Here is a 26,460-nt window from a genome sequence, read left to right on the forward strand (position 1 = left end):
CTATGATCACTATGCCCTTGTCAAGCAATGGTTGCGGTACTCGACCACTTACATTTAAAACCAAGTGAGTACTAAGAGAGGCACCTGAGTACCACATGTATTTTTGTCTGTCCCTAATATGTAGCAGCAGGTCTATCTCTTTGAGACAACCAGGGTCAAATCTTTCTGCCAGTACAGTAACTTCTTTTTATACTAACTAGAGTGTTGTCATGGTGAACCTGTGTCAACTATAGCTCTAAGTTTAGTGAGCCTCTCACTGTGTTACTTGGTGGAAGTATTCCCTTCTGGGACCAAGAACTTGAAACTAATCACACACCTCAAGTGGTAGGAATTACCCAGCTGGGTACCTAGGAGTAATGGTGAATGGGACCATCCTTACATCTTCCTATTGGTTCCTGGACCTATGAATTCTAGCTATTGACAATATAGCACCATAGAATAACCCCTGGCTTAAGGTGTAAGTGGCATCCTGAAGAAGGATACCCCTTCCCACAGGCTGTCATCTCCAAGCTAATGCATCATCTGTACCTTCAAGATGCTGTTCTGAAGCCTGTCAGGTGGTAGGTTCTGGACAGTATGGTACATGGTATGGCATGGTCTTGGTCTTGATCCATAGCCCTAGGGATTGGTGCTGTGTCTTTGTTGTGGCTGGCTAAAGATTCTGACGGCCCTTCTTCCCTAAAGATACTCAAAGAACATGGAATCTGCTGGGTTGTGGGAACCACACTTCGGGGTTGCTCATATTTCAGCCTGTAGCTGGTCTTTGTGTGAGCCCTGGCCCAAACAAGCGAGCTTCTGTGCCACGTGATAAATGGAGGTGTCCTTTAACACCTGAGGAGGTCTACCAAGAATTCTGCTTCTTTCTTAGAGGTAGAAGGAGCAAAATAATTTGTCTTTTTCTTTTGAGAGGAGGTTCCAACATGCCTCAGTCCACCAGACTCCTAAATAATTCACCAGGAGTTGAAAGTTCTTGGCTCTTTGTGGGATTTATCGCCCACACTCTGGAGCAGTGTGTCTTATTATATGTAGATCTTCTTGTTCATTAGGTCTTATTAAGATGAGTTATTAGTCCTGGTAGGTCACTCTGAGGTCCTGTGTCATGTCAGTGGTCGGCTGCCCTTACCCACTGCTGTCTCCTGGATAAAGTGGCTCCCATTCATCTGAGGGAGTTATCATCTACTCAGAGGAAGAGGCAGCTGAGAAGAGTTCGCAGCCCCCATTCACAGCCGCTGAGGACAGTGTACCAGCCTGGAGAAGGGGAGGGGTGTGTACACACCCTAGCATCCACCACACCCTGTAAACAGAAAATGGTGTTATCTGGAGAGGAGGGAGGGGAAGCGTTGGATGGGGACAGGATCAAAATTCAGGATGCTGGGGGATCTCTCCTGAAAAGATTTCATGGAAAAGCCCTGAAAGGCAGTTAGCATCTTGAGAAAGAGAGGAAACTGGAGTGCTGGTTGCCTGTGTTGAGTAGCCAGAGGCTTTCCTGTGGAAGTGGCAATGGTGTTGGGGAGAGAGGGTTGTTAAATATTCAGGAAGTTAGTGAGTCAGTTGTGAAACACTTGGCAGTTTGAAATTGGCTGTGGTGGGAGTATTCCTAAAACAGAAATTGGCTAACACTGGAAATTGGGGCTTTGTTCCTCTCCCTGAAAGTAGTTTACCAGCACACCATGGTTATTACTAAAAAGTTTCTGAAAAGAATGTCAAAACAGGAAAAGGTGAAGAGTAGGAGAGCCCCCAAACCTCAATCTCTATCAACGTAATAATTTATCCTACAGCCAAAGCTAGTCCCGGCACATTTTTCTTTTCCACAAAATGCAATCAGAAAGTGCCATCTGGTTAGCCATTTTTAAAGGCCATTATTGTCATTTTCTCATTAAAAGAAATCCATTTACTTCCAGGGTTTTTTCAGTAACTTTATGTTGCCATAGATATGAAGAAACTTTCCCCCATTCCATTTCTCAGCCTCCTGTGGATTTCTTCCTCATACAACTGAAAAGCTAATCATGTTACTCTCCTGCTGAAAACAAACCTATGGCTCTTTGTCGCATTTACATATAAAGTCAAACTTGCTAGTCTGCTGTATGAGCCTGAGTTCTTTCCAAAAGCAGAATATGAAATAAGGACTTGCATGCAGGTCGTTTGTTGGGAAAGTGATCTCAGGGCAGGAGGAAGAGCTAGAGGAATGTGGAAGAAGTAAGGAGATAAAACCAATTCAAAGGTGCATTGATTACAGCCATGAGCAACTAGGGTTTCTCTGAGTCACATCCTGCTGGGAACTTCCAAGGAGTGTCTAAAACACCTTTCAAAATCCACATCAACAGGGAGAAGCATTTTTTTATGGGCACTTTCCCTTTGGTGGGGATCGCCCCAAGAGATCTCTACCCCCCACTCACCACACACGCATTTCTAGGCTCCATATGCCTAAAAGCTAAGGGGTCTTCTTTCAGAGCCCACCCTGAGGAGCTGGAGAAAACCCAGAGCTCAAAGCAAAAGATGTATGGCACAAATTCACAGGGAGTATCTCTCAGAACAAAATGAAACAAAGTTCATGTGGAACTGTTTCTCGAAGCCATGGTTGGGAGATGGAACCAAAGAGGCAGCTGATACACATGACTTACAAAGCTTACCCTGATTTTCTATTTTACTCTTCCAGTCTCATCTCTGGACATGGTAACCCTTAGAGCCTATATGTATCAATATAGTTACTCTAACAATACTTTGCCCTTTTATATAATCTGATTTTTTTCCCCCTTTGTTTTTGGTGCATGCTGATTTCTCTTCTTGAAATCTTGAAATGCTGCCACTTTTCTCTCTTAGTTAACTCAATCTTTTAAACTAAACTCAGATGTGCCTCTTTCCTGGAAGCTTCCACGTTTCCCCCCAGTTAGTATTAAATGCCTCTATAGCTCTTGAAATTCCCTTATTATAGCTCTACTAAAGCCCCATTACAACATACTATAGCTCTAACACAGAAATCTAAATTTACTGCTGAGCCTGCCACAGAGAGATCTGTGAGGGACTGTATTTTAAATTTCCATATCCTGGGTGCCTAGCATAGTACTTGCTATGTAATATATGTCCATAAATACCTGTGGACTGAATGAATTGAGTACATTTTGATTTTGCGATGGACTGCTTTTCCCGAACAGAGAAAATCTAATCTGATTTAAGGCCATTCCAAAACAATGGAACATGGATCTATTTTGAAAGAAGTTTACTAGATATCCAAATATGTCTTTGATATATATAAAATCAACAAAGCAGTAACAACGAAATTTTAAAAAAGCAATAAGTCAGTAATAATAAACATAGGACTCCTACTCTCAAGAATTAGACACAAACACATAACATTATGAATAATAATATATAACATATAACATTATGAATAATAATAAAGGGGAGAAGATGACACACTGAGAGATGAAATACTGTAAGGTAGTATGGGTGAATAGGGAAATAACTAGAAGAAAATATATTTACTAGGAGGTCAGAGGATTCTGAGATCTAGGGATGAAAGGATAAGGAAGTTGCCTCATTTCTAAATATGAGTTAGTAATTATACTTAATTCATGTGGGGATTAAAATAAGGAATCATGAGGGTTAAAACAAGGAATATGTTTATAGAGATTAGAACAGTGTCTGGCATATAACGCTTTATTACATATGATATACTTACCTTAGAAAATGGGGAGGTGAGTCTCAGCAGACCTCAGATATGTTTGGGAGCCGATAAAGACAGTTTGTGTGTGGAAATGGGGGGAGATAAGACTGGAGAGCTGTTTTGGATTCTTAGTGAGGACCCCAAAAGTCAGCTCTAGCCAGCTATGAGGGCAAACAGAGATAAGGTGACTGTATGTCTCAGTTTCCCCTGCAGTTTAACTAGTGCCTTGGTATAATTCTTAGGACGCCTTTCACTTTTCAGTGTCTTGTTTGGATAAGATATCTAAAAAATTGATATTTAAACAAGGGTCATAGGGATTTGTGGAGGTTATCTGGCATGAATATGTGATATACACTAAGAAAAACATTTCATGGGTTGATAACAAACTGTTGTTTGTTTAAAATCATATTTGTTTCCACAGAATCATAAAAATCTAGCACTGAAAGGGGCCTGGAGATAGATGGTAGAATTCATTCTTCATTTTTATATTGGCACATTGTAATTTGCTTTCAGTGTATTTAGAAATGTTCAAAGAAATATGTGAAGCTGAATTTTTTGCATAAACAACAAAAACAAGCAAAATACAAAAAAATAGAAGGAAGTCAAAGCTCATGGCAAAAAATACAAATAGCTCATGCATATGGGAAATGCTTTACTTCATATTCAAATGACAGCTCTAAACTATTTTCATATGCCAGATTTGGAATCGTATACGCTCGTCAATACTTTAGTATTGGCATGGCAATTTTTGTGTAGTGATGTCAACATTCTGCACTTTGCCCTTATTATCTAACGCACATAATTGAGAAATTGGGAAACTAAAGTACTGATAATGGTGATATGAACATGGTTCTTGTGACTTTAATAAGGCAAATTTTAAAGCCATCAGTTGTACTTGAAAAAAAACAAATCAATCTAGTGTTGAGTCAACCTAAGTCTACTCACTGGGCAGGAGTAAGAGATGCAGGACAGGACTTCCATGAGCCCTGTTGGCTTGTATCAGCTTGAAACTGGTCAGAACCTATGCAAAGCTGATCACCACAGTGGGGAATGGGATATGTGAGATGTGACACCATGAGGATCTGAAGTGGTGTGTGAGAAGTGTCTGATACAAAATCTTCTTTAGACTGCCTTGGTATTTTCATTTTACCTGTACTGACTTCTTCTTTGAATTCAGTTTATTTTCTTCACACATTTGGAATTAAGGTGTGCAAGGTCACCTCAAATAGGACATTTCTTTCTCTCTCTCCACTGACCAGTCTGGTAGTTTTGGCACCATCACTTCAGTCCAGAGAAGAACATCTTAAATGGTTACTTAAGACTTTTGTTCTCTGGTGATACTGGGTATGTTTTGTATCCAGTTACAAAACCAGGAGGTAGCTTGGCTCAGGTTCTTTTTGGCAGGGCTCTGTCTTGCTATATTTTGTATAAGCTGTATTTCTAGGCAGCTAATGAGTTTATCCGCCCTCCCTACTCCCTAGTACCAGTCATGAAATGATAAGTCCTAGCCTCACCCCATTTTAAGTAATGAGTCTGGCTTTAGTCTATTGCTTTGGGAACTATGTCACTTTCTCCCCACCTAACACTTTGTTTCTATTTCTGGTCCTTGATGTGAATATCTTCTTTTGATTTTTTTTTCCCAAAAGATCTACCTTTTCATTTTTTTAAAATATATTTTTTAAAGATTTTATTTATTTATTTGACAGACAGAGATCACAAGCAGATAGAGAGGCAGGCAGAGAGAGAGGAGGAAGCAGGCTCCCCACTGAGCAGAGAGCCTGATGTGGGGCTCCATCCCAGGATTCCAGGATCATGACCTGAGCCAAAGGCAGAGGCTTTAACCCAATGAGCCACCAAGGCACCCCTACCCTTTTTCATTTTAATCTCCCATACTACTTGGAGCATTGAGTTGGGGCATATCTATACCTAAAGTTACTAGGTATTATAACTTCATAGTAACTGCTATCTTGACTGGGCATCTGTTGGAAAAATGATTTTGAACAGATTTGAATATCTCTCCCAGGAAAACTACTAATCAAGTATAAATATAGAACAAAAATGTTTCCATACATGCAAAGATTCAGGAGCATTTGCCTTCCTCATATCATTTCAGGAAAAAAAAATTAAGCATGACTTTTACAAAAAAGAAAGGCACAAACCAAGAGATGAGAAAATTTTGGAATTTAGGAAACATTATGGGTTACCTGAGACACATCGACACATTAATCAAGAGAAAAGAAAGTAAATTATAAACATCAGGGAAAACCACAGGCTTAAAAATAGTCATGAGCCGATATGTAGCATATGCAAATTTATCATTTTGATAAATGCTAGTCAATGTTTTTTGGTCTTTCATGCCTTTGACGTTTTGAAGAATACAGTTATTTAGTAGAACATTCCTCAATCTGGGTTTCTCTGATGTTTCCTCATGACTAGATTTAGGTTACACATTTTTGGCTGGGATATTATGTAAATGATGTATCTTTTTGGGGGTATCACATCTGAAGGCATATGTCCATTTATTCCTTATGAATAATATTACTTGTGATAACTTTATTATGGTATTGTCTAGTATCTACACTGTATAGTCATTTTTCTTATTTTATTTAATTTTTCTTCAGATTCCTTGTTTTTTGTTTTATTTTGTTGTTGTTTTTATTATGTTCAACTAGCCAACATATAATACATCGTTAGTTTTTGATGTAGTATTCAACAATTCATCAGTTGTGTATAACGCCCAGTGCTTATCACAAGATGTGCCCTCCTTAATACCCATCACTTGGTTACCTTATCCCTTTCCTCTGTAACTCTCAGTTTGTTTCCCCAAGTCCAGAGTCTCTCATGGCTTGTCTCTATCTCTGATTTTTTTCCTGTTCAGTTTTCCCTCCCTTCCCCTATGGTCCTTTGCACTATTCCTTATATTCCACAAATGAGTGAAACCGTAAGATAATTGTCTTTCTCTGCTTGACTTATCTCGCTTAGCATTATCCTGTCCACTTTCATCCATGTCGATGCAAATGGTAGGTATTCGTCCTTTCTGATGACTGAGTAATATTCCATTGTATATATGAACCACATCTTCCTCATCCATTCATTTGCTGAAGGACATCTGGGCTTTTTCCACATTTTGGCTATTGTGGACATTGTTGCTATGCTATGTGGACTGGGGTACATGTGCCCCTTCTTTTCACTACATCTGTATCTTTGGGATAAATATTTAGAAGTGCAATTGCTGGGTAGTGGGGTAGCTCTATTTTTAGGGTTCCTCTATTTCTATTCTCGAGGAACCTCCATACTATTTTCCAGGCATCTGTAATGTCATTTGCAAATATCTTCTTCCATTCAGTGGGTATGCTCTTAGTTTTGTTGACTGTTTCCTTTGCTGTGCAGAACCTTTATATCTTGATGAAGTTCCAAAAGTTCATTTTTGCTTTTATTTCCCTTGCCTTTAGAGACGTGTCTTGAAAGAAGTTGCTGTGGTCGCTGTTGAAGAGGTTACTGCCTATGTTCTCCTCTAGGATTTTGATGGATTCCTGTCTCACATTGACGTCTTTCATCCATTTTGAGTTTATCTTTGTGTATGGTGTAAGAGAATGGTCCAGTTTCATTCTTCTGCCTGTGGCTGTCCAATTTTCTCAGCACCATTCATTGAAGAGACTGTCTTTTTTCCATTGGATATTCTTTTCTGCTTTTTTGAAGATTAGTTGACCATAGAATTGAGGGTCCATTTCTGGGCTCTCGTTCTGTTAATAAATAATTTATTGGGAGATACTTTGAGGTTGTGTGATTATCTCATTGCTCATCAAATTTGTACACCCAAGATTAAGTACATATTGATAACTTTTGCCTAAATAAATTTTTAGAATTATGTTTGCACAATGAAGATTTTCCCCCTACAGTGCTTAGTAGTCTTCTGTAAGAAATATTTTGTTTCTCCTTTGTTTATAGATTTATTTATCCCATCTATTTATTATTAGCATGTAGACTTGTGGACTCTTATTCACTGGGTTATAATCCATTACTGTCCTTATTTATTTTAATACTTTAAATCTTCCAGTTTGGACCAGTAGGAACCCCTTAAACTAGCACTGGTCTCTTTCTGACACAACTTAATCAATTTTTTAAAAGACTTTATTTATTTATTTGACACAGAGAGAGAGTGTGAGAGGGAACACAGCAGGGGGAGTGGGAGAGGCATGAGCAGGCTTCCCACTGAGCAGGAAGCCCAATGTAGTGCTCAATCCCAGGACACTGGGATCATGACCTGAGCCAAAGGCAGATACTTAATGACTGAGCCATCCAAGTCCCCAGCCCCATCAATCTTTTTTATTAACATATAATGTATTACTTGTTTCAGGGATACAGGTCTGTGAATCATCAGTCTTAGACAACTCACAGCACTCCCCATAGCACATACCCTTTCCAATGTCCATCACCCAGCCACCATAACCCTCTCATCCCTCTCCCCTCCAGCAACCCTCAGTTTGTTTCCTGAGATTAAGAGACTCTCATGGTTTGTCTCCCTCCCTGGTCCCATCTTGTTTCATTTTTCCCTCCCTTCCCCTCATGAAAACCTGCCCAGCCTCCCAAATTCCTCTTATTAGAGAGATCATATGATAATTATCATTCTCTGATTGACTTATTCACTTATTCACTTAGCATAATACCCTCTAGTTCCATCCATGTCATTGCAAATAGCAAAATTTTGTGATTTTCGATGGCTGCATAGTATTCCTGTGTGTGTGTATGTGTGTGTATCACATCTCCTAATCAATTTCTTAAACAATTTGATTAAATTTCTTAAATAATTTGATTAAATTAATTAAATAATCAATTTCTTCCTGACTTTTTGTCTTAAGGCATTCCAAGCTCACTTTATACCTTCTCTGAGGAATCTCAGGAATCGACCACTTCTTCAAAGAGCCTTGGTACCTTTCGGGGCAGAATGGCATTAGGAAACCAAAATCTGGGTAATAGGCTTGCTCACTACTGCTTGTCTGTCATTAATTGCCTGTCCTTTCAGTGAGCGAATCTAATGATGGTGGTGGAGGGACCTCTTTCATAATCTGGATATTTTTTTAAGTTAATTTGAAGCTCATACCATTCTTTCTCTCCTGGTAATGCTGATGCTTGGAATGTGTCATTTTATTTTTGCTCCTTATTGATCTTACTTTTGGCGGGGAGAATGTATCCAGTGATTTGGACTCAGGAAGCTGCCATTATGAGTGCTGACCAGAACCTCTGAGATCCAGTCTTTTGGTGTCTTCCTTATCCAGGGCACTTTCAGTCTCCAGGGTAATTAAAATTTAAATGGAGATTTTCAATGAATTAATGTATATGCTGATAAAAACCTTGAGACTGGAAATCTATGCTCTCTCTCCCTATGATCTTTTACGTTAATAGTGTGTGGTGGTTTAGGGTCACAGAAGAAAGCTTGGGGGAAAATAAAGCTAAGGATTATTTCCTTAAAGAGAACACTGATAGCTTCTGTAATTTGCTTTTATACAAAAGCAAGAGGCTACTGCTCTTTTCCCAATACATTTGGTATTTTCTCTCTCTTTCTGTGTGTGTGTATGTGTGTATGTATCCTTGGCATTTATGAAAGTCTAATCTGATGTTATTGCTGAGAGCAGAAATACAGAGAGGGGGGCAAAAAGTATCTCATTTCCTCCAGTATTGATAGCACAAATGAGAACTTAGTGTTGCATTCCGATGAGATTGTGGCTTTCATTAATTTCACACTCACAGCTGATGAATGAAAATTGTTTTGTTCTACTAGGCAGACTGCTCCTGCAGAGTAATTAATCCCAAATGAAGGGCTGGAACAACTTCCACTGAAAATGCTCTGTGTCTGCAGCTCAGCTGAGACTCGAGGACGAGGGCTTTATGGGCAGCGACTCGTGACTTCATGATTCCTCTCGCTTACACGGGGAGAGTGACAAATGGAGTCACTGACACTCGTTTTAATTAAAGAGACTCTGAAACAGGTGGCCAGGCAGGGTGAAGGAGGTACAGAGGGCTTCTTAGATAAGAGCTTCTTAGAGTGAATACATCTGACTCTAAAAGATGCTGTCCTGGGCAGAAAGGCTACCTCAATACTAATGTATAGAATGGGAACAACTGGGACTATGAAGCGCCCACGATAGTCTTCTGCCAGGGAAACAAGACAGGAATTAGACAAAGTGACAGGAAGGAAGGATATCCTTGAAAAAGGCCCCTTAATGTTTAGTTTATTAATGTTATGAGACACAATACGGAACCTCACTGGCGAGTATGTGTTTGAAGATTCCAGCACTGCCAGCGCTGACTCGTATCTGAGTATAGATCCAATGGTTTGAGATCAGTTTTACATGCACCTAATATTTCTCCCGAAGTCGCCCCGGTGAGTGTCTTCCTTGCCATGCCAGCTTCACCTTCACCAAGGGATAAACCCGGGGTCACTGTCATGTATTTCTTGAGCAACTCCAGCCTCGACAAAGCTTTGTTTTTTCCTCGGAGCGCTAAAGTTCCCAGAGAGAGTTGAGCCCCCTTGTTTCTTAACATGTCACGTAAGGACCAGCAGCTGCACCTGGAAGTTTACTGTAAGAAACAGAATTTTTTGCTCCACGGGACCTGGGGAACCAGAGTTGCCTTTTAACAAGATTCCCAGGGGACTCCTTTGCAAACCACAGTTTGGGATGCACGGCAGGAGAGGACTGGATCTCACCCTTGACTTTGTGGTATCCCTTTGCTTTCCTCCCCTCATTCCGCCTTCTTGTTCTACCTCCCGCTGTTGCTGGCCACAGGCGTCGTTCCTTAATGTTTCAGTGTGTCTGTCTTGCTCCTTTCTAGACTGCATATTCCCCAAGAGCACGTCTTATATCTTCCAGAGTGCCATTTTACTTGGCTTTCAGTAATTATTGGCTATAATCAGTTAACTGGTATATTTGATTGATTACAAAGTGAACACTGTGAGCGGGGAGAGAACCCATAGAAAAACCCACTGCTTCTGCTCCTGCAGGTGCCCAAGTGGTCTGTGATGAAGCTCTTTGTGCTTTCTTTTTTTCTTTTTTCTTTTTTTTTTTAATTTCTTTCCAGCATAACAGTATTCATTGTTTTTGCACCACACCCAGTGCTCCGTGCAATCTGTGTCCTCTCTGTGCTTTCTGTTGAAGGAGCAGATGACAACATAAAGGATACTTGTCCCCAGATCCCCCATCCCCCATGCTGCCTCCCATCAATTTTATAACATATTCTTGTACCTTGACCATCTCTCTTCTGACACTGGAGTTATTTGCCAGCAGGTGTCTGAATTTACTCACGTGAATAAAGTCCTAGAGCACTCTCCCCTTTGCATCTGTTTATACATGCTAAATGTCAGGGTGAATCTATCTAGGCTCAAGCAGGGAGCTCTACTAGCTGACATTTTGTTTTATTTTATTTTATTTTTTAATTTTTTATTTTTTTTAATATTCTATTTATTTTATTTGACAGACAGAGATCACAAGTAGGCAGAGAGAGAGGGGAGGAAGCAGGCTCCCTGCCGAGCAGAGACCCCGATGTGGGGCTCGATCCCAGGACCCTGAGATCATGACCTAAGCCGAAGGCAGAGGCAGAGGCTTTAACCCACTGAGCCACCCAGGTGCCCCCTAGCTGACATTTTAATAATAACTATCATATGACTTAATAATACTCCGGGTTAAAAAAAAACCCTCTATTAGTTGCTAATATTTTTAAATCAGGAGATTTTACATAAATACAGATTAGTAGCGTCTCTCGACGTACCTGGGCCTGTACTTTCTCAGGTGACATCAGGTCGAGCTGCGTAGGGGACACAGTTGCTCTTTCCAAAAATGCTACTTCTTGTACTTTTTATTATGTCTCTAACCCAAAGTTCAAGAGTCCTCGGGATTTATCCTCATATCTACTCTGTCGGTTTTTTATACCTGGTCCAAGCTCCTCCTGTTTACATTGCCTGCTTATCTCCTGTGGGCATTTGAATTGGAGACCACAGGCTAGCTTCTTAGTCTCCTTTCTTGGACATGATATTTTTAAGGTGTGCCATTTTCTTTTGCTTTCTGTTTTGTAAAGGTGTACTGTCAAACGTCATTCCTTTCCAGGGTATACCTGGGGTACTGTGATTCCAAACACAGAAAGATTCAGACCTTTCACATCAGTGCCCTCAGAATTCGGGGTTTGACAGAATGTGAAAATACATTTGAATGATATAGAAACCCACAAGCCGTGTTTTCTTGATTGCTCTCACTGGACCCTTCAGAACACATGAAACCAACGGGCACTGGCCAATTCCCAGCACGTATTATGTACTGAGTAAACAAATAAACAAACACCAATTCTCCAAACTCACCCTTTATTTTCTTCCCGGAGCTTAAAATTTTAATTTATAGGGGTGTAAATTTCTATAATAGTTCTTCTCCACTTCCATTAATGATTTGGAAATCTGTCCTTGACTTCTGTAACTCTCAAGGAGGATGATTACTACCGGTTTGCTTGGAGAGATATGGAGTGTGTCGAATTATCATGTGTATCTCTAGCACGCCTGTGAAGTGTCTCCACTGAACAAAGCATTATGGCTTTTGTGGCACAAGGGAAAGGACCTTAGCTCTCAGAGAGAGAAGCAAAAAGTTTGACTTGCGTTTGAAGAGAAGGTAGGGAGTTAGGCACTGCTGACCATCCAAGGGAGGGCTTTTCTGCAGTGTGCTGCTTCTGCATTTCTGGCAGGAAGAGCTAATTACAGGATAAGGGATACACTGACTTCTAGAACTGACTGCCTTACTTGGAGTCAGCAATTGGGAAGGTGAAGGGGGAGGCGTGGGGGGGGAAGGATGAGCCCCGAGCATAGACAGTGACTACATTCCTTGGCAGTTATCCAAACTAAAGACAAAATTTTAATATTTCTAATCATATTCTTCTCCATTCAGCCAAAAAGGCTTTTATTTTACAGCTTATGATGAACTAGTGTGAGAACTAATTTGCTTCCCCCGCCATCTGCCCTTAATGCACACATCAGACAGCACAGCGTTCAAAACCAATTACTAAATTATGATATATGTGTTGGGACAAGGTGTCACATAGAAATAGCAAATAACAGTGTAATGTGTGGTAATCATATGTAGAGGAGCTGGAAGCTTAGAGAATGTGTTGACATGGTATGTGCAGAGCACCCATCAGAAGGTAGGTACCGAGGTTCAGCTTCAGGTCCCACCTCTGTGGAGTGCATGGGAGTGAGTCGTTCATGTTATCAAATAATCCGGAAGAATCTGCCTTCCTTCCTTCCTTTCATCTTTCTTTCCTTCCTTCCTTTTCCCCTCCCTTCTTTCCTCTTCTCAGTTCTTGCAAAAATTTCTTCAGAGTAATTTTCAGGAACTCAAATGTTGTATTCTTTCCTTATTCCCTACATCAAGACATTACATTAGTCCTGATTAAATCCTTATTATAGTGATCTTCATAGCTCTTCTCTCTGGTTTTTCTCCTTCAATCGTTAGTAAGCAAAGGGTGATTAATTATTGCCAATAGGCTTTTCTCTAGGGGTATTATCCAGACCTACAATAATTTCCTTTTAAATCTCTGTCCCAGAAAATAAATAACAATGAGGCATCCACACAGGTTCCATTTATACCCATAGCCCCAGTGTTACCCATTTCTAGATTTTCCTCTTTTTGTCTAAGGATCATCTAAATTTGGGACTTCAGAACAGTACCATGATTCTGGCTACTGAAGACTCCACTGCGAGAAATACAATGATGGAGGATGGTGGGTATTTTCTCGTTAGAAGGTTGGCGTGGGGCCTCTTGTACATGGGAAATACTGCAAATGGATACACATACACACACACTTAGTTCATCTCTAAATAGTTTTTTGAATAGTCTGAATTTGGTGAGATTCACCAAATAGTCTTTTTTATTTCATAAACATCTCAGACAAATCCCATAATTATGCCAAACTTTTCTACTCCTAAGACATTACTTCTCTTATTCCATTCAACGCTTTTATTTCACTTCCAGCTGATTTGACTTAGGGCTAGAAGGACTTGGAGAGATGAGAGGGTGTGTTCTGCTTCTAGAATATGCCATCTGCCTTCCCTTTCCTCACCCTCCTCCCTTTCCTAAGTCCCCATGCTCATGCTTCAGGAAGGAGAAAAGTGATTGAAAGTGACAAGTGTTTCTCATTTATCTCTTGGCTAATACTGGTTGGCTTTTGCTAGATGTCTCTAGGGCATTGTTGCCTGGCCCTAACATCTGTGGGGCTTGGGGCATGAGTACAGATGGAGGTCTAGACACCCTATGTCTAAATATGAAAGAGTTATATATCAAGCCAACAAAGTATAAAAGAAATGTATCTGTATGCTTATCTTGATATATGTATATATATATGAATATATATATGGATGATATGATATGAATATATATACATATATTCATAATGATCTTCAAGGCCAGGTTAAAATTTAAAATTCTTGAATTCCTTGCAATTTTGTGTGTTAACATGGGATGAACTATCCCAGCCCTTCTCTCCACCCATGGTCCCAAGTCTACTATCCTTATCTTTCCAGGCCTAGATCTGTTTTACACTGATTGTGGCCTTGCACACTTGTGTGTAGTTGCTGGAGCTAACATGTTCAAGCTCTGTTTGACTTCCTGACACCTGCTTTGAGCAGCCATGCTTTGGTCACCATTTGGGTGGAGCCATTGTGTTCCTCAGGGAAGAAGTCTTTGTGGGCTCTGGATAGGCACATCCCTTTGTCCCTCGCTTTACAGGGAAGGGCATGACTGTCGGAGAGCAAGAATAGGACTCTCTACAGAGCAAGCTAACAACTAGTCATGTTAAGGATCCTCTCTGCTCCCCTTTGTCTTCTGTTGATATAAGGTGGGGTGGGCGGTGTTGAACTGAGTGGGAGAGGTGGTTGGAGGATAACAGAGCTCCTTTATTTCTTAATAAACCCAGGAGGTCTCCAATTATTAGGTTGGTCTCCAATTATTAGGTGATTTATGCTCCTGTTCTCAGTTTATGGTCTCAGTAGCCATTCCAGGACCAATAAGAAAACCTCTCAATAACCTAACACACATGCAAACCAAATATCTTTCCTATTAGAGTGGGTAACTTTGCCAATTAAAAAGAAAAAGGACTGTTTAGCCAAATATTTACCTTGATCTTTGCTTTTTGTGTATAGAAATTTTCTTTTACTTCACAGTATACAAATAGCATAATTGTAATTTGGCTTAAAAATGTGTTCCGAGCAACATGTAAATTACCAATTTAATCCCTTCTCTTCCTAGCTTCGCCCCATGCTTCTGCATCACCATCTGTCACTAGGATAGGCGGTGCACACACACAGTATTCCTGCAAACACCAATTCCTAAAAAATCTCCAAAGATGTGTCTACATGTTTGTTTGTTTTTCAGAGACGTACATAATAGATATTGCTTATTAACTAGGCATCATTCCATAGGCAAGGTGATACCTGCCTTCTGGAGGGTACCTTCTTTCTAATCTTTCTCACTCAAGGATTATCTCAGAATGCTAGTGACTGAGCATGAAGTCATTATGGGGATAACCTTGAATTCGCGCTACTTTATATTAAAAGGTAAATCATTAACAAACACCATTGTTACCATTGGTAAAAATTACCACAAATTGCACAACTGATTGTGATACTAAAATGACAAGCAATTCCCTTGATGATCTAAAGTAGAAAAGGCAATAGACAGCAGGAATTTGTAATAAACATGGAAAATCTGACTTTGGGGAGGTTCCCTAATTTATGGAAGGTCCTAGATAAATAGTCCTATGTTTCACTTTCAGATTCAAGAACACTCAGTAGCTGCTACTGCCTTGATTTCATATAGATATCAAATTTTTAGAAATATTTATATGAAACAAGGTGAGAATTTTGTAATAAACACATGTGTGCATGTGTACACATGTGTGCATGGAATATGCCAGGAATAATGATTGATGAATTGATAGTTTTACCTATATTTCACAACTAATCCTTAAAACAACTCAATGAAAGAAGTAAAGATAATTCCACTTTATATATAAGGAAACAGAGGCTCAGAGAACTTACATAATCTGCCTGAGTTCATACATTTAAAAAGCAATAAACTAGTATTTTCTACTATGGAAAATAGTATGGAGGTTCCTCGAGAAATTAAAAAAAGAACCACCATACGGTCCAGCAATCCTACTTCTGAGTATATATACAAAGGAAACAAAATCACTGTCTTAAAGAGATACTTGGATTCCCATGTTTCTAGCAACAATATTTAACAATAGCCAAGGTATGGAAATAACCCAAGTGTCAGTCAATGGATAAATGGATAAAGGAAGTATGATATATATACAATTGAATATTATTCTTCCTTCAGGAAAGAAGGAAATTATGTCATGTGAGACAACATGGGTGAACCTGGGAGGCATTATGCTAAGTGAAATAAGCCAGACAGAGAAAGACAAATACCACATAGTATCACTTGTTTGTGGACTCTAAAAAATATATAAAAATATTAAAAAATATATATATGTATACCCATAGAACTCGTAGAAACAGAAAGTAGGAAAATGGTTGACAGTGAAGAAAGTAGGGAGAGGTTGGTAAAAGGATCCAAACTTTCAGTTATAAGATGAATAAGGTCCGAGGATCCAGTGTATAACATAGTGACTATAGTTGATAACACTGTATTGTATAATCGAAATTTGCTAACAGAGTAAAACTTTAATGTTCTCACCTACACGAAAAGCTAAGTATGTGGAGTGGTGGAATGTTTTAACTCAATGAAGGGGAATCCTTTCCATGTATGCATATATCAAATCATCACGCTGCATACTTTTAAATATCTTACAATTTTATTTGCCAGTTGCACCTTGCTAAAGCTGGAAACGACAACGACAAGAGAAGCAATGAAATTGTGTCACAAATTCAGGACGTTCCAACTCCAAAATCAGTTTTCTTTTCCACCGTTTACTGCCCTCCCATTTTCTTTTACTGCTTTCCTTAACAGAAATGTAGGAGGTACTTGTTCTGTGCCAGATATATTTCCAGGTGCTATGTATACACCAGGGACAATCCAAAGTTCCTGAGTTTGGCTTGAAAAGGCAGATGGTAATCAAATTAAAAAAAAAAAAAGAAAATAAATACATAATGTACCTTCAGATGCTGGTAAATTTTATGAAGGAAATCTCCAAAAGGTAAGACATTTGAGAAAGAGGGATGAGGTAACAGGTCAGGGGAAGAGGTGAAATTGTTCTTCAGATATAAGGTCAGGGAGGTCTAAAAACTGATGTGCTTTATAAGGCCTTGACTGCTTTATTGAAATGTCTAAGTTTCACCATGGCCCTGTGAACAAGATGCATTTATCAAAGAAGACTCTTGGTTGCTTTCTGCACTTTGTAGCCCATGGTTTTATGCAGCAATGTCTGCATCTGCATCCGTTATGGAAAAGAAGTGTATGAGATGTCTTTAAATGCATGGGAAATCATCTCAGTATACATAAAATGATTTCAAGTCCTTACATGGCAAGTAGGTACAGATCTTGTGTTTAGGTTGAATGCTTATTTAACGAGGACCAATATTACATGTTTCAGAAAGAGGAAGAAAATTAGATGGAAGAGAGAGTAAGTGAGAAATTAGGTATGGCATTAGGGCAAATTGCTAACGAAAGCAGAATGTGAAACCTATAGATACAAAAACAAAAGCCTCAACTTTGTGTTACTCAGGACTGTATAAACCTTTGGACAATTCAATTCTAGAAGCAAATAAAACATGAGTCATTTTATGAAATGCCTCAGCATTGTAATCAGAGGTTTATTTTAAGAAAAAATTGCAGCATTCCACCAATAGATAAATGGATAAAGACACACACACACACACACACACACACACACACACACACACACACATCCATTGCATATATATATATGCAATGGATTATTACTCAGTCATAAAAACAACTGCTATCTTGCTATTCAAAACAACATGGATGGAGCTAGAGATTGTAAATCTAAGCGAAATAAGTCCATCAGAGACAAATACCATATGATCTTACTAATATGTGGAATTTAAGAAACAAAACAAATGAGCAAAGGGAAAAAAAGGGCAGCAAACCAAGAAAGAGATTCTTAACTATAGAGAACACACTGATGGCAACCAGAGTGGAGCTAGGTGGGGGGCTGGGGAAAATAGGTGATGGGGACTAGGGAGGACTACGGTGATTAGCACCAGGTGTTGTATGGAAGTGTTGAATCACTATATTGTACAGCTGAAACTAAGATTACACTGTATGCTAACTAGCTGGAATTAAAATAAAAACTTTTTAAAAAGTATAAATTGTAGCAGACCAATTAACTGAATTTTGCTGATTTTAATTGCCTATTATTTTTTTTTCCAGCAATTTGATCATTATTGTAACTTATTTCAACAATTTCCTTAATCTTCTCAGAGTGACACTCCCAGATGGAACTGCCTTTTTAAAAATGCTGAATCTGTACATATAAAAACTTTACAGTCAATTTCCTTCCTTTACAGTTATAAATGAAATGGAGACACATGGGCTGGTACCCTTCCACCATGTTTGAAGGGGATTTAATGAGGTGGAGAGGGAGGACAAGATGGAGAGAAACTACTTACTTTGATGGAGGCAAATAGTGGAGGGATGGGTTTCATTTAATTCATTTAATCTCATCAACCATTTTCACCACCTCCAAGAATCAGACCCTGAAGCTAAGTTGGACACTTCTGGAAGTAAATGAGCAAAAACTTCAGTATAGGATACTTCTAGGTGGGAAAAGTTCAGATAACTCTACTTCAGTAATTACTTCATTAAATACTGCCAGGAGATAAACTGCTTTGATTGAACATTTCCAATCTCCTTGAGGGATAGGGTTTCTTTCAAATGGGTTCTAACCTCCTCTCTCTATCCATCTGCAGATACATCATTGATATTTGTTTTAAAAATTTTTTGAGTATAGTTGACACACAATGTTACGTTATTTTCAGATGTATACATAATGATTCCACAGTCTTTTACATTATACTCTGCTCATCACAGGTGTTGCTAGCTAGCATCTGTTACCATGCAGTGCTATTACAGTACCACTGACTTTATTTCCTATATTGTAGCTTTCATTCCTGTGACTTATTCATCCTGTGACTGGAGGCCTGTACCCCCCACTTCCCTTCACCCATTTTGCCAAACCCCTCATATCCCTTCCCTTTGGCAACAATCGCTTTGTTCTCTGTATTTATGAGTTTGTTTCTGCCTTTTGTTTGTTTATTGATTTGTTTTGTTTTGTTTTCAGGTTCCACATAGGAGTGAATTCATATGGTATTTGTCTTTCTGCATCTGACTTATTTCACTTGGCATAATACCTTCTAGGTTCATTTTTGTCACAGATGGCAAGATCTCAACATTTTTTTTTTTTAAGATTTTATTTATTTATTTGAGAGAGAGAGAGCACAGATGGAGAGGGAGAGAGGGAAGCAAACTCTCTGCTGAGCAGGGAGCCAGATGCAGGGCTTGATCCCAGGACTCTGGGATCACTACCTGAGCTGAAGGCAGTCACTTAACTGGTTGAGCCATCCAGGTTTCCCAGATCTCAAACTTTTTTTTAAAGGCTGAGTAATATTCCATTATATATGTAGATTACATCTTCTTTATCCATTCATCTATCAATGGACATTTGGGTTTCTTCCTTTTCCCAAGCTCTTTACGTATTACTTGGAAGAGACAGATGAACATGTGAAAAATAGTAATAGCAAAAAATGGTTTGATTGTTTTTCAGAGTCCACAGTCTCTCATGGTTAATCTCCCCAATCTGAGGGTTTTGGAGGGGCTGGGGGTAGGAAGTTGGGTGAGCCTGGTGGTGGGTATTACAGAGGACACGTATTGCATGGAGCACTGGGTGCGGTGCATAAGCAATGAATTCTGGAGCCCTGCAAAGAAATTTAAAAAATAAATAAAAAATAAAAAAAGACTTCACTAAAAATAAGTAAATAAATAAATAAAGATGGTTTGAATGCCTGGATTCAAGGTAGAAAGGGATACAAGTAAGTGGAAAGTGGAAAAAAAATCCATTTTACTAAGATCTTTGGAAAGCTTGGAGACCGGAGATAAGCTTGCTTTGAAATCCGGGAAATAAAAAAACAGAATAGCAATGTGCTTTGTTGAGGGGAGGGAAATTTTCCCGTCAAGGGTAAATGTTTGTTTTAGCTTGGGTTCCCCAGATAAGGGTTTGAGTGAAGTGATCACAGGAAGCCCCAGTAGAAGAGTGGAAATTAAGACAGAGTAGGGAAGGAAGGAAATAAACATTGTTATTGAGCAAGTTACTGCTCTTGACAACCAGAGGTCAACCCTACAATATAGTATGCACTTCAGAGGGGCAAGGAACCTGGGATATGTATTCTCCAGCCCTCATAAATCAGTGGTGGAGGGCTGTTCCACACAGGTGTTAACTGCCCAGGACTCCCGGCTGAGAGAAAGCCAACAGGTAGAGAAGTCACAGGTTTGTGTCCTAGGATCAGTGGCACACCCTGAAACTGCACGCATGGGGACATTGGGGCGGGGTGGGGGGAGGGTGTCCTACTTTTGGATCACGTGTGGGGAAATAGTTCTGCAGAGGCTCTCAGGCTTGGCATTAAAAGTATTCTGATACTTAAATCTGTTAGGAGTTGACTTTGCCGCAGTAAATGTAAAAGATACATACTCAGCAAATGTAAAAGATACACACCAGAAGCTATTAGTCCTGAGGATGTTCGGGAAGCTTGGTTTCTTATGTCTTTCCATTTTCTCTTAAGAGATGTGTTTATATTAGCAGCAGTAGTCTTCTGCCTCCCCAGGGTGAGGTCCTGATGGTCAGGGGCTTACCACAACCTTTATACCAGTAACTGATTTACTTGGTGTTCTAGATTCTTTTATGAGATGTCAGTCAGGTGCCACAAGAGAGGACAGAGGAGAGGCTCAGGAAAACAATGCTTTTTATACTCATGGCTTGTAGAGACAGGAGGCATGGTGTGATACGCAGAGCCACATGCAAAAACCACCAGGGTGGACATGAGGCAGAATACAGGAATGAGGAGAAAGCTTGTGTTACAAACTTTGTTGGTGTTTCCATGGGGAATATAAAGTAGGGCAGGGTAAACAGTTTAGAATTGGCTAGTTTGAATATTTTTGGCAGACTCTGAACTATGGAAGTGGTCTCTAGTTGTCCTCGTGGCCTTGGGGTGATTAAGGCAAAATATTGTCTCTTGGGGTACACAGACTAGATAGAGGCAGGGTTCTAGACTGGTTAATTTGCATATCTAAGTCATGCTCTTGCCTGAATCTTTTACCATCTCTAAAAATTGGCCAGCCCCAGAAGGGGCAGTCTTTCCCCAGACAGAATTTTGCTTTTTTAAGATGTCAAACCATTACAATACATGGAAAACTTAAAAAAAAAAAAAATGTGTATGATAAACTCTGGAACTCCAGATACTATCTTTTTCGATTGCAGAAATTGCTCATCTGGATTTAATGTGTCTGGGTTCTGGGTATAATTTCTTAGTCTGCCATCAGCACTCTCTTACTACATTGCCCATAGTTTATATAATAACAAGGAGCTATCCCATGTAGGCAGTCACTTTGCAATCATGAAAATTAAGACCAGTCTATGAACAAGAGCCACCACACTTATGTCTTGGATGGCAAGGCCTGGGAAGGATTCATCTCAGCAAGCAAAACTATCACACAAAAAGGTTTGCCCAGTGGTGTATTCCAGTGTGCATGGAGAGCAGAGAACTCTAAAAGAGGGTACTTTCAGTAGCACTCATGAGTCTCAGCATGAGGACCTTTGGCAATAATGACTTCATGGAGGCTTCTCAGCAGAAATATTGTCAGTAGACAAGAGAGACAGATGGTAGAAGAGAGGAGAAACGTGGCAGGCTCAGATGGCTGCCGAGGCAGTTGTACTCATTAGCATATGTGAGTTCTCTTATAAACACCTAGATTTGTTTGCAGAAGGAGTTGGAGGTTGCTGTGTGTGTGGGGTGGTGGACATGGTAGGGGCTGTGAGGAGGTGGAAGGCAGAGAAATGCTTTTTCTTATAGTAACATGAGGGTAGGCTGCCTAGGCATTCAAACATTTTTTTTGTATTATGTAGGTCACATTTTCATGCAATCTCCAATAGAATGATTTAGGCCCGATTCAATGAATGGTGGGAAACTCAGTATTCCTCAAGATTATCATGCAAAACCACCACCACATCACCAACAAGAGTGCTGGGTGCTTTTATGCTCTCTTTACATCTATTATCTCCTATATTCTCATGGCAACTCCTTGGAGCAAATTCTATTATAATTTTCATTTTAGAGGTAAGGAAACAAGTGTAAAGAGGTCAAATAGTCATCTAAGACCACTATTTTAGTCAGGTTGGGCTGCAGTAACAGAAGCATAGTGGCACCTGGATGGCTCAGTGGGTTAAGCTTCTGCCTTTGGCTCAGGTCATGATCCTATGGTCCTGGGATCAAGCCCCAATCAGGCTCTTTGCTCAGCAGGGAGCCTGCTTCCCCCCTCTCTCTGACTGCCTCTCTGCCTACTTGTGATCTCTCTCTCTCTGTCAAATAAATAAAATAAAATCCTAAAAAAAAAAAAAAAAAAAAAAAAGGACCATTAACTGAGTGGCTTAAGCAATAAACATGCATTTCTCATAGTTCTGGAGATTGGAAAATCCAAAATCAAAGTACCAGCAGATGTGGTGTTTAAAGAGAATATATTCCCTGGTTCCTATTTTCTCACATGGCAGAATGAGAACAAAGGAGTTCTGTGGGATCTCTTTTATAAGGGCACTAATCTCATTTATGAGGGCTCCATCTTTATGACCTAATCAGCTCCCAAAGGCCCCACGTCTAATACCGTCACATTGAGGGTTAGGCTTTCAATATACAAATTTGGGGGATATGAGTCCATTGCACTCTGCCCCCACCTTCTAAATTCATGTCTTCCTCACGTGCCAGATGTATTTACTCTATTTCAACAAGCTCCCCAACCCCAATCTTGACTCTTTCTAGCATCAATTTAAAGTATAAAGTCCAGGGGCGCCTGGGTGGCTCAGTGGGTTAAACCCTCTGCCTTCGGCTCAGGTCATGATCTCAGGGTCCCAGGATCGAGCCCTGCATCGGGCTCTCTGCTCCGCGGGGAGCCTGCTTCCTCCTCTCCCTCTGCCTGCCTCTCTGCCTGCTCTGCCTCTCTGTCAAATAAATAAATAAAATCTTTAAATCTCTAAAAATCTTTAAAAAAATAAAGTATAAAGTCCAAAGTTTGATCTAATTATGACCTAAATGAGATATGAAGGAGACTCCTCTTGAAGCAAAACTCTTCTCTAGTGTTGTAACTATGGAATCAAATAAATTCTCTGGTTTCGAAATATAATGATTGTGAGAGGCATGGACCAGACATTCTTATCATAAAAGGCAGAAATAGGAAAGAAGGAAAGCTGATGGGTCCCAGCAAGCCCAAAACCCAGCAAGGCAACTCCCTGATATTTTAAAGGCTGGAGAGCAATTAATTCTCTTTGGTCTGATGCTCTGTCTTCTGGCTCCACTGGAGCAGTGATCTTATCTTCTGAACCCACTGGGACAGAGGTCCTACCTTTTGGACCCATAAGGGTAGTAACATCACTTCCAGAGCTCTGCAGAGCCCTGCCTAGTCCCTGGCTTTCTGCAGTGGCACTGCTCATGTTGCAGCTATATCAGAGCTAAAGATGTGACCCAGAGCTCTACAGGGCAGATCAGCCCCACCGCTCCATTAGGCATTGGCCCTGCCCTTTGAAATCAAGGTGGAGGCAGCCTTGCCTTTCTGGGCCTGTGATGGGAGTGGCAGCACTAATATTTGAATTGCCTTTGAGGTTCCTTTTCTCTTATCTTGAAGAAAATCTCATGCTTGCAACCAAAAAGTGCTCTGGTCTGGTCCTTTGGGATCTAAGAAGTCTTCTTTCATTACTCTTTTAGTCTCACCTGGCAGTGTTTCTTCTGGTCTAATCCCATCTCTGTTGCTGGATTTTGTTGAGACAGTTGATTAAGTCAATGATTTTTCCCATCTTTGCTAATCTCCTTATAAACAATTGCTCAGGCACACCATTGGTGTTCCCTTCCAAACATGCCTTCTCATTTGTTATACAATATGGACAGGCTGAGAATTTTTCAAATTTTTAAGTTCTGGTTCCCTTTTGTATAACAATTCCATCTTTAGCTCACTTCTTTTATTATAAGCAGGCAGAAGGATGTATGCTACTTCTTTAACATTTTGCTTAGAAAGGTCTTCAGCTAAATATTCAATTTCATTGTTTGCAAGTTCTGCCTTCCACAAAACACTACAACCTGAATATAGTTCAGGCATGTTCTTTGTCTCTTTATGACAAGGATGGTCTTTTCTTCACTGTCTAATAACAAATTCCTCATTTTCATCAGAGCCTCTGTCAGAATGTCTTTATCATTTGTATTCCTCCCAACTGTGTGTTCATGACCATTTAGGTATTTTCTAAAAGGGTGGTTCTTCTCTTTCATTCTCTGGTGGTCTTTTTTCTTTCTGAGCTCCACTCAGAAACACCTTTACAGTTTTGTTCGTGGCAATTGTGGCTTTGTCTAGCAGGTACCCCAAACTCTTCTAGTCTTTAACCTGACCCAGTTCCAAAGCCATTTCCACATTTTCAGCACCACCCCACTTCTCAGTACCCTTTTTTATCTTACTCATCCACGCTGTTAGTACACATCAGGACGGAGCTATGAACCCAAGCAGCTCTCTGTGCTCTGACCTTTGTTATTTAGTGGATTTTCTGTCTACTCTATGTCCATTCTTTATCTCACTTCTGTTTATGTGCCCTTCTTGACCAACCTGCCATCACCCTCCAACATTTTTTTCATTCCCTCAAAATTCCATTAACAATAGAAGTCTGTTGTGCATAGGAGATTGTTAGTAAAGTTTTGGAGACCGAGGGAGGGGGATTCCAGGCTAGCCCAGTGCAGGTAATGCACCAAATTAACGCTTAGTGTTTGACACCACGGTGCTAAAAAGCCATCAGCTGTTCTCCATTATGGGGGATTTCTCCAGACCATTTCTTTATCTAAGTCAAGCCTTATCTCCTTTCTCTCTAGGTTATTCCTTGCAGCAGATTAGCTTTAAACCTCTTTTCTAAACCAAGAAGTGGGCCTGGGTTTGCATATCCAGAAATTGGTTTTGGATATATTAATTTTGAGATACTCATTAAGCTCCCTGTGTTTCCTGTCCCTTCTTTCCTTTTATTCATCTATTTGGCTTTCTGGCCTCTGGCATCCAGGTCATAGTGCTGCTTTTAACTCTTACTGAAATTGAGACTGGGAGCCAAAATAAAAATTTGTGTTTTTTTCTAGTAGTGGTTTGCTCAGATTGAAGTTTAATGGTGTCAGTGAAGAGTAGGTTAAAAACTAAGGCTTACAGATAGTAGTTCAACAAAAGGTAAAGTAAAATATTGTCTGATTTCTTCTCTCTACATCTTTTCTTTTTTGTGTAACATGTACATTGAATGAGCTGCATTTGTTATAATATGAGCCCCAAACCTCTATGCTCTGTTTCCTTGATGTTTTTCAAACTTCCAGGATAATTTTTCCTGAAGCTTCACAAAATTTTCATGCAGTTTACCTAGCTGTCCCTTCTTAGAAAGTAAAATTTCGTCTGGCCTGGTCACAGGCCATTTCCATAAATAAACTGCTCAATCTAGTACAATAGTAAAAACTTTTGAACTACATTCAAAGTTAATTTTTTTCTGTCCTCCAGTTGGGAACTCTTGGGTCAGGTCAGCCTGCCTTGGAGAGTGGGGTATGAAGACTTCATCTCCGTTTCCCTACTTTCTTCTTACCACTTGTTCATTACACTTTGCCTTCTTTAGGGTTTTTGTTGGGGGTGAAAGCGTGGTCTCGGGTGGCTGATTCAATTGTCATCTGTGATGGCATCTTCTAGAAATGTACCCTTTCCAAGGCTGATTCTACCTCTCATGGGCTATCTCTGTGTTTGTCTGTGATGTCCCCTCTGGGTCCTTTCAACTGCTATCTTCTAGATGCAGGTAGCATTAGCCCCACCAGGCCTGCACAGATTCCTTCTTCAGCCTCTGGCATCCAGCTTCTTATGCCCCATCCCTTGAATGCATTTCTCTACAGCTGCATTCCTGGGCATGATTCACAGCAGCTCCAGGTGACTCCCTGATTCATGGCCCACATTTGGTCCACAGAGAGAAAACACTTGAACCTCCCAGAGTTGGTTTGGTGCAGTTTGTTCTCAATACCACTTCTTTATCAAGCAGCCAAAGCCTCTCATCCAGTCTCTTGCCTGTAGACACTTTCATAAACTCCAAGAGAAAAGAGTCAAGCCAAACTCTCTCTGAGTATTTCTCTTTACGTTCCCCTCTGCCTCTAACTAGGTAATAGGCAGAGAAATACCACAACTCTTCAAACATACTCCAAGGAAACGCTCCCCTTTTTTTCTTGTTTGGCTTCGATCCGTTTAGACACTTCAGGTCAGTGAGGTTAGGGCTGAAGTTGGCATTAGCCCTTTTGCATGCTCTATGCACCCGGATCACCTGGGGAGGCCATTGACCTTGGATCTGATGTAGGAGGTTTGCACCGTGGCCTGAGATCCTACGTTTCCAACCGGGCCTCAAGTGATGCTTTTGTTGCTATTTCATGCAGCACCCGGTTACCCATTCTAGAGAATATCTTTTTAGGATACAGGACTCATTTTGCCACATATTAGCTTATTTCCACTTTAGGTCACAGTCAAAATTGTTACAGAAAGAGT

The 26,460-nt window shown here is 40.1% G+C and overlaps 1 protein-coding gene across 2 annotated transcripts in view; it reads left to right on the forward strand.

Annotated features, from left to right (window-relative positions):
- Positions 1 to 26,460, forward strand: part of GRXCR1 (glutaredoxin and cysteine rich domain containing 1) — a 317,659-nt gene that overhangs the window by 208,886 nt on the left and 82,313 nt on the right. The window contains exon 5 of one of the 2 annotated variants that reach the window (XR_009400915.1): positions 7,117 to 7,200. The exons of the other annotated variant lie outside the window; for it this stretch is intronic. The gene's annotated coding sequence lies outside the window, so the exon portion shown is untranslated. Of the gene's footprint in view, positions 1 to 7,116; positions 7,201 to 26,460 lie in introns of those variants that run through there. 2 annotated transcript variants of the gene reach the window in all.

This window comes from Mustela nigripes, chromosome 1, assembly GCF_022355385.1.
Source record: "Mustela nigripes isolate SB6536 chromosome 1, MUSNIG.SB6536, whole genome shotgun sequence".
NCBI lineage: Eukaryota > Metazoa > Chordata > Mammalia > Carnivora > Mustelidae > Mustela > Mustela nigripes.